This window comes from Rattus rattus, chromosome X (assembly GCF_011064425.1).
Source record: "Rattus rattus isolate New Zealand chromosome X, Rrattus_CSIRO_v1, whole genome shotgun sequence".
Lineage (NCBI taxonomy): Eukaryota > Metazoa > Chordata > Mammalia > Rodentia > Muridae > Rattus > Rattus rattus.
In genome coordinates, this window is record NC_046172.1 from 87003500 (window position 1) to 87013399 (window position 9900).

The 9900-nt window shown below is 40.7% G+C and overlaps 1 pseudogene; it reads left to right on the top strand.

The window, feature by feature from the left end:
• Window positions 1-7745: 7745 nt before the first annotated feature.
• Window positions 7746-7916, top strand: LOC116889376 (annotated as a pseudogene).
• Window positions 7917-9900: the final 1984 nt, after the last annotated feature.

The window sequence follows — 9900 nt, forward strand, 5'->3', positions numbered from 1 at the left end:
AGTAGGTGTAGTAGTCGTAGTAGTAGGTTATAATTTCAAGTTTACTGGAGACACTGTTAAGTTTGTTGCTGGAAGTAGTTTTCTATCTGTGACCAAGACTTCTAGACCACAGGATATAACATTTAAAAAGCAAAAATTTACTAGAAGATCGATAGAGATGATAGAGTTACCATTCCTTGATTACAGGACCCATTAATTCTAGTTTTTAGAAAAACAGCATCATAAATTCAATATTGATTTGGAGCACATACAGCTTCTTGGATAATATTACTCTCATATGTAATTACCTGTAAGGAAATGACACCTAGTTTGTTTTGTAACTGAATCCTCAAAAGGCCATTCCTCTTTGGCAGAAAACCATGAGCCTCTTGCTTTTCCTCATCTGCTGTAAAGTGAATTCCCTGATTAGAAGCAATGTTATGTTGAATACTATAATGGTGCATGATGAATTTATAAGTCCATAGATGATAGTTTTGCAGATGCATTGAAACCAGGGAAGACAAATACATATGCAGAGTGATTATCTACTCTACTAAGAATAAGAAAAACAAACATGTTTTTTCAGAATGATGGATACAGTCCAATACAAGAAAGCTGTCACTTGATAGCTGGCTGATTATTCTGAGGGAAGGAGCCATATTTTGCACACATGGTTGGGATGTAAGATTGGGCACTGAGTAATGGCTATAACCATGTCGATCTTTGTGAATAGAAGCCTATGTTGCTGAGCCCGTCATTACCACAGGAGCAGCTTTGCGAATGAGTCCATTGCAAAATGTAGAGTAGCTGTAGAAAGAGGCTGATTGGTACCGACAAAACAGGTCAGAAAGTCCACTTGATTATTAAGGTCTTTCTGTATGTACTGAGGTCACCCTTTTGTGAATGTTCACATAGGTCACAAATAACTTCATATCTTCATCCCACTGAGAAAGGCCTATATACTTACATGTTCTCAAGATTCTTAGCTACCAGTTTTTTTTAAATTGCATTTTTTATTTACATTTCAAATGTTATCCCATTTACTGGTTTCCCCTCGAGAAACCCACTATCCTGTAGCTGTGTTCAGACACACCAGAAGGGCATCAATCTCATTATAGATGGTTGCCCACCACCATGTGTGATTTGCTGGTTCAGAACTCAGGACCTCTGGAAGAGTGTCAGTGCTCTGTACTGAGCCATCTCTCAGCCCCCCCTGAAACCCACTATCCCTAACTCCCTGCTTGATGGGTGTTCCTCACCCCACCTTCCAGGCTCCGACATTCCCCTACACTAGGGGGTCCAGCCTTGACAGGACCAAGGGCCTCTCCTCCCATTGATGCCTGGCAAGGCCAATCTCTGCTACATATGCAGATATGCTGGTGACAGCACAATGACAGGGACTGCCAGCAGTAGGCTGGGATGGAGGAATCTCAGAAGCCCATGGCAGCTACTTATAAAAAAGGGTGGCATCTGGGACTCCAAGAAGCAGGAGACACATCCCTCCAGGGGACCTGCTATCTGAAATAAAAGGCTGCATACACAAGGCCGGGATGGAGACATCTCAGTAGCCCACAGCAGCTCTTTGTAAAAAAACAGGTTGTTCCCATTCCTCCTAACCTTAGCCCTGGACAATGGGTGTATAGATTTCATTTGTGCGTGACTGCCTTTCAGTTGGCCTTGGTGTGCATAATTGTTCTATTATACCTGACTTTCCTATTTCTTTCTCCTTGTGCTCTGGTGGATTCTGTGAAACTAGATGTTCCTTGATGTAATGATTCTAAAACAATTGGAAATTGAGGCATAGGGGCACAGCATAGCACAGCCCTAATGGCCTAGGTGCATGCAGTGTGTTCTCATCTTGGAAACAATGTAATAACTGTACAATAGTAGTTCCAGATTAATGCTTGACTTGCAAAGAAAGTTTGAAGAAATTATTAGAAAATGAATTAGAGCCAACATTGGGACCCCAAGAAAGGAAAACGTTATTGAAGTTAGGAAATAAGCTTTGCATAACATTTGAGAGTGGTTCCAGGATAAGGAAGTATAGAGTACATAAACTCTTTTTTTTTCCTGGTTCTTTTTTTCGGAGCTGGGGACCGAACCCAGGGCCTTGCGCTTCCTAGGCAAGCGCTCTACCACTGAGCTAAATCCCCAACCCCTAGAGTACATAAACTCTTACAGTAGTAAACTAAGTCAAAACACTGGACTCTTAGGAGTGTCATTGTGTACAATGTAAGGAACAGAAAACCAGCAGAACCACTGAGTTGAGGTTAACTTGGTTCTTTCTGGCCACTGCCTGGCAACTTTACCCGTCATTTTATCATTAGAGCTTCACAGGGAAATGCAAGTAGCTGACCTCGGGTTCTGAATCCTGAGCTCTGAGTATAATAAGTCAAAGGTAAAGTTTAGGGAGGCTAAAACTTCAAGGGGGGCGAACCGCCTGGGAAGAAGACTACACTCTGCCACATTTCTGACTCAGAGGAGAACACCTAGCATAGGCATCTGGGACCCCCGTGCAAGGGAGGCTGGGGAAAGGAGACAGGCCCTTCTGGTTGCTGCCCTCACAGAGAGCTCAAAAGCAACCCCCCAAAGACAACTTCAGCCTCAGGACCAGAGATAAAACCAACTTTTCTGCTCCAGTGACCTGCCTAGTGAACTCAGGACACACATACAGGAACAGCTGAAGACCAGTAGACAGGAAGAATACATGCCCGAAAGCAGAACACTCTGTTCCATAACTGAAAAAACAGGAAAAACAGGTCTACAGCCTCCTGACAGACAGGCTAGCCACTGTCAGAAATAACCAGAACAAAGTAACACTAGGAGATAATCTGATGGTGAGAGCAAGCACAGAAACCAAACAACAAGAAACCAAGACTACATGCATCATTGGAACCCAATTCTCCACCAAAGCAAACACTGAATATCCAAACACACCAGAAAAGCAAGACCTAGATTTTCAAACACATTTTTTGATGATGGAGGACTTCAAGAAAGACATAAAGAACTCCCTTAGAGAAAAACAGGGAAAACATAAATAAAAAGTAGAAGCCTATAGAGAGAATCACAAAAATCCTGAAAGAATTCCAGGAAACACAATCAAACAGGTGAAGAATTAAAAAATGGAAATGAAAATAAAGAAAGTACAAAGGGAAACAACCTGGATATAGAAAACCAAAAGGGAAGAGACAAGGACCCGTGAATAAAGCATCACCAACAGAATACAAGAGATAGAAGAAATTTCCAGGAGCAGAAGATTCCATAGAAATCATAAACTCAACTGTCAAAGATAATGTAAAATGGAAAAAAAAGCTACTGGTCCAAAACATACAGGAAATCAGGACTCAATGAGAGATCAAGCCTAAGGATAATAAGGTATAGGCGAGGTGAAGATTCCCAGCTCAAAAAGGGATCAAGTAAATATCTTTAACAAAATCACAGAAGAAAACTTCCCTAACCTAAAGAAAATTGCCCATAAACATACAAAACCTGAAATCCAAATAGATTGGACCAGAAGAGAAAATCCTCCCATCACATAATAGTCAAAACAGCAAATGCACAAAATAAAGAAAGAATATTAAAAGCAGTAAGGGAAAAAGGTCAAGTAACATATAAAGGCAGACCAATCAGAATCACACCAGACTTCTCGCCAGAGACTATGAAAACCAGAAGATCCTGGACAGATGTCATACAGACCCTAAGAGAACACAAATGCCAGCCCAGGTTACTGTATCCTGCAAAACTCTCAGTTAACATAGATGGAGAAACCAAGATATTCCATGACAAAACCAAACTTACACAGTCTTTTTTTCAAATTTACAATGTCTTTTTTTCTACCTGTTTTTGAAATATCAATAAAAGACTGGCGCAAGAGAAAGGCTAGAGAGTGGGTGTGAGAGTGAATGTGAGAGCACCTGAGGAAGCGAATGCAGGAGCGAATGTGAGAGCGAATGTGAGGCAGTGTGAGAAGAGCATGTGAAAGTGAGTGACGAGAGAATGTGAGGCACGTATGAAGATTGTGTGTGTGTGATTGAAGGAAGAGTGCATGTGGTATGTGTGTGAGATATGTGTGAGGTGTGTATGAAGAGTGTGTGTGAGAATGAATAGAGGTGTGTAGGCGTTGTGTGGGAATTCAAGAAAAGAAAACTGCAATAAATAATCATAATGCACAAGAGAATGCAGAGTTTGTGCAGCCTCAAGTGCAAGCGAGTGAACAAGAGAGAAAGAGGAGAGAGAGAGAGAGAGAGAGAGAGAGAGAGAGAGAGAGAGACTTTAAGCCTTGAAATTGCCTGTCAATTTGTACTCAAAGAATAGTCTGTGTATATTTATTATGCGCCTTCCATATGTCCCTGCTTCCAGTTGAGATCACCGCTCCTGTGTCGAGGCTGGACCCTGGCCCAAACTGAACCATATAGATTCATCTCTGTGTTCTCTTGGAATGAGCCACCAGTCTTCTAACTGTGTATATTTGAAGTTCCTATTGCTCAGCCACATCATCAGCAGGAGCCCATAAATTATAACCCGCCTGACAAACCACACAGCCATTTTTCTTCTCTCTCTTTAAAGACATTTTATTATTTATTTTAAAAATAGCTTTATTACTACTCAGAGAATTTCATACAACATATCCTGATAATAGTCACCCCCCACATACTTGCCCAGCTCTTTACAGATCAACCCTCTCCACTCTTACCTCCCTACGTACCCAACTCCAGGTTTTCTTCTCTTTTGAACCTATCAAGTACAATTTTTATTGCCATTTGGCGGGGCAGGGTGGGGTATGGGGCCTGCCCTGGATTTTGTTGACCTCATGGGAGGGTCACACATTAAAGAAAACTAACTCTCCCTCTCCTAGCAGCTATCAACTGTCAATAGCTCCTCAGCTAGTGGGATTTAAGCGTTCACACTCCCCCTTAGTGTGGTTTGCTTGAGCTTGCGTGGGACTTATGTATGCTCTCTCCTGGTCCTCAGGTTCACGTATGCCCTGTTTTGTTATATCCTGAAAGTGTTGTTTCTTTGAAGTTATTCGACACCTCTGTCTTTCCCAATCTTTCTACCTACTCTTCTGCAATGATACCCGAACCAGGGATGAGGAGTGTGATAGAGATGTCGCATTTAGGACTGAACTCTCCACAGTCCCTTATTTTCTGCATGTTGACCAGGTGAGCACCCCTGTTAATCGCCACCTACTGCAAAAACTTTCTTTGATGAGGGTTGAGGTTTTAATCTATGAGGGATGCAGAAAGTCATTGGGTTGTCTTAACCTGTGCCCATTTGCAAAAACAATATTAAGTTCTAAGGTATGGCCTATCTAGCCACAAGTTCTTTTAGTAATGCCAGAAATGAATTTCATTTCTTTGGGCACCTGTAAGATTCATCAGAAAATGGTTAGTTAACTTCTGTAACATTCCTGCCCTCTTGTAACAAGAAGAAATTCCATAAGCCCATCATTTATGCTATATTATTTACTTAGGTCACAGGATTTGCATCTGGGTGAGATTGACAACTGCCTTTCCCCTCTAGCAAGTGTGTACAGCACCTTCCAGCACTATACCAAGAAGCTAACAAGCAATGGTAAAGCCTTTAATTGAAATACTTTAATTGTTTCTCCATGTTCTGCTGACTCAAATATGTATTATCTTCAGCAATAGGTCTTATTGTCAAATTCTGGGGAGTAACCAAGAGCACTGGCAATAGCTATTAACATAGGCTTTCTGAGAAAAATAAACAACCACAAGCACTGCTCAAAGTCCTGCCCGTGACTTAACTTCACAACTGCTCCTCAGAAACTGTTCAAGAATGGATGTCTTATTTTATTTCCCTATTGCAGTGATAAAAAATACTCTGACAAAAGCCACCTGTCCATGTCCCTCTATTGGCAATAGATATCAAAGATTGGGTAGCAAGCACCACATTCAGGGCTTGTAGCAGTCTGAGGAAGAAATGATTCATTTGATCATAGCTCCAGGTTGCAGTCCATCATGTCAAGGAAGAGACAAGAGCAGGAACTTGAGAGAACTTGTCATATCACATTCACAGTTAAGAGTTCAGAACAATGAATTAATATGTATCACTGTTGAAATATCTTTTTATTCAGTTCAGGAACCCCTGCTAAGAGAATACTACTACCTACTGCAGGCAGGTCTTCTCACTTCAATTAGTGTAATTCAGATAACCCTGCACAGACATGCCCACAGGCCCAATGGATCCAGACAATATCTCATTAATGTGTCTTCTAGGTGATTCTAGGCTCTGTCAAGCTGACAGTCAACACTGACCATCACAGGACCATAATGTTCAGGCCTTACACTTATGTGTGGTACTTCAATATGATGTAAAACTATCCATAAACTAGACAAGACTTTATTCTTCCTAAACCAATGAATTGTACAGGAATCTCCATGCGGCCAGGTGCAGATGAAGACAATACATTAGAGGCAAAGACCATGAATATTTGAACAATTTTCTCACATAACTTTTTACTTCAGGGCCTATTGGAGGCCAATCCAGATATATATCACCTCAGTAGGTCAGACAGCATTCAGTTCACAATGGACAATTCAGGTTGCATTGTAACTTGGCAGTCCATGACGTGGTGTTCTGTTTCTATTAAGGACTAGTGAGGAATCAGACTCCATTTCTTTAAAGCAAGGCCGCCATCTGAAGAAGACAACAGGGCTCTGCCTGAATGTCGCATGGTCTGGTCTGTTGTCCATCAATACGAGATTGCAGCAACAACAAAAACTACCCACACAACCAAACCAATCCCAAACCCAAACCCTATGTCTGACACTGAAACTTGCAGTAGGACTTGACCTGCTGGATTGTAGAATGAAGGTATTAGAGTAGCTTGTATCACGCTGTGGACCTAATGTCCACCTTTTATTTTATGGGCCACACTCAAAATTAACAGCCCTTTAAGGTTAATGTGACCATATAACACATCCATATAAGGAATACGCTACATCAACAATAAACAATTAAACCATTGGATATTGGCCCTCTGTTTCAGTTGTAGAAGTGGCCATGTTCAACAGCCCATTATTCACCTTAAAGAGATATTTCTTGTGGTATGTAGTCACTGGATCACTAGGAATTTTGCCAAGGTGAAGTGCTCTTCAATTTATCATTCAGTACCTTACATGCAAACTGTTTCTTTTTTCTTAAGAAAATTAAATGTTTCTGTGTTTCTCAAATTAGGCTGGCTGGGTTGTTTGCTTGAGAGAATTAATCCCAGCATTCGAGAAGAAAAGGCTGGCAGATCTCTGTGAGTTTGAGGCCAGCCTGGTCTACAATAGCAAGTTCTGGGTCAACCAGGGCTACATAGAAAGATCCTGTCTCAAAAATCGACCAACCATCCAACCAACCAACCAACCAACCAACCAACCAACCAACCAAACAAACAAACAAACAATTAAGCAGGCAAAGAAACAAACTGTGCTGGCGAATCTTATGCCAACCTGACACACAAAACTAGATGTATGTGAAAGGAGAGAAGCTCAACTGAGAAAATGCTTCCATAAGCATTTTCTAATTGATGGAAGATGTCCGAGCCTATTGTGGGTGGTGCCATCCCTGACTAGTGGTTCTATAAGAAAGCAGGCTGAGCTAACCATGGGAAGCAAACCAGTAAACAGCAGCCTCCACGGCTTGTGCATCAGCTCCTGCCTTTAGGTCCCTGCCCTGTTTGAGTGCCTGTCCTGACTTCCTGCAAATGATGAGCAGTGTTATGGAAGTATAAATGAAATAGACCTTTCCGAGGCAAGATGGGTCACCAACAGCTCTACTGGAGTCACCCGCGGAAGTTTCGCCAGGTTTCTAGCTCTTGCTGGGTCTGCTCTAATCGCCACAGTCTGATCCGTAAATAAGGGCTGAACGTGTGCCCTCAATGCTTCGGTCAGTACGTGAAGGACATAGGCTTCAGTAAGTTGGACTAAGCGACCTGAATGGATTATTCGACTGTCTACCCAGTGAAATTGATCATGCTAGTCTTTGTGCACAAAGAATAAAAAGTGAAGGCTTTAAAAAAAGAAAAGAAAAAAAGAAATGGACTCTTTTCTTCTCAACTTGCTTTTGGTCATTGTGTTTCATCATAGCCAAGTAATCCTAAGACACAAACAAAACAAAACAAAACAAAACAAATGCAGTGTCTTTTCATTTTATTTATTTATTTATTTTTTTTTTATTAACGTATTTCTTATATACATTTAGTGTTATTCCCTTTCCGGTTTTCCCGGCAAACATCCTCCTCCCCCTCCCTTTCTTTATGGGTGTTCCTCTCCCCATCCTCCCCCCATTGCCGCCCTCCCCCCAACAGTCTAGTTCACTAGGGGTTCAGTCTTAGCAGGACCCAGGGCTTCCCCTTCCACTGGTGCTCTTACTAGGATATTCACTGCTACCTATGAGGTCAGAGTCCAGGGTCAGTCCATGTATATAGTCTTTAGGTAGTGGCTTAGTCCCTGGAAGCTCGCGAGTGTCTTTTCAATTAAGTCTAGAGTCTTTGCTATTTATTCTTCCCCTTTGTTCTATCAGATAACGCCATCGACATGACGAAACACTATTGTATGTTTTGGAAGAGAAAGGAGACCAAGACCATTGCAGATTAAGCTATGAAACAAAACGGCAGAGCTCATTTACTGCTGGAACGAAGCCCTTAAGATGTATTTCTGTTCTTTGGCAGGTAAAAAGAGTGTTTCCGCTAGTCTTTTCAAACTACTGTAAAAGAAAATACCATTTTCTACAGCAACAGCTGCATCCAAGTTTCTGAGAGATGTGTTAATGTCCTCAATTATGTGAGCAAATCTTAAGCAGCAGCTCCATTTGCCATCATCACGTAGTCTAATTTGTGACAGTCCACTGTCATTTTTGAAGGTATGTTTTCTACATAGGCAAGTTAAGTGGGGTATGTGGGGAACCACTACCCATTCATCTTACCTTTGATGGTGGCACTAATCTCTATGATCCTTCTAGAAAGATATTTGTTTCAGTTTCTTATTTTCTTACTTTTTTTTTTAGAAGACTGTTACTATTGAAGGTGTTTGAGTTTAAAACCTTCTTCTGTTTATGAATAAATTTTCATGTATTCATCCCAGCTGGAGGTAAAATTGTGCAGTCTTGAAGTCATCTATTTTGTTTGAAGGTATTAGAAGTCATAGTTGTTCACAGAAAATGTAAGAGAATTTTAGAAACCTGGTCATTTTTATTATTACAATTATTATACAATAGAGCATATTATTATTTGTTATCACTGTGTGTGTACTGTGTGTGACTCAGGAGCACATGTGCCATGGCACACACATGTGGAGGTCAGATTGTTCACCGGGCTTATGAAGCAAGGACTGTACCTGCTAAGCTCTCTACTCTCTGTTTCCTGAGACACTTAGGAGGGAACTCTGTAAGTAGAGCAGTAACAGACTGTTCCAAAAGCAGAAGTTGAACATTTAAAAATTGCTTTGCCCATTTAAAATGTGACTTGATAAAGACTTCACTAGAAAGGCTAACCTTTCTCTCTGGTACATGGCTGAAAATAAAATTAGTTATTTGGGACACTTAATCATAGAATTCTTCTATGATTGGAAGAATAATAATTCAAAAAGTTGAATGATATGGGTCTTAATTCCAGACAGTTCAATATCTATGCAAAGCTCACACAACTCTAAAGAGAAAGGTACAAGAGAATTCTTACGATCTTGATCCTGTAGATCGAAAACAACTACCAAATGCTGAGTAAGAACATTTCAAAAACCCCAAATACAAATATTTTAGATATATCCTATTGAAATCCCTAGTTTCACAAAATATAAATCCCATTAAGTTTTCAGAGAGGAAAATGCAACTTAAAAAATAGCAAGTAAATTATGAATTGGGTTTCTTACATGACAAATTTTATGCTGGAAAATAATGGAGCAATTACTCTTACAG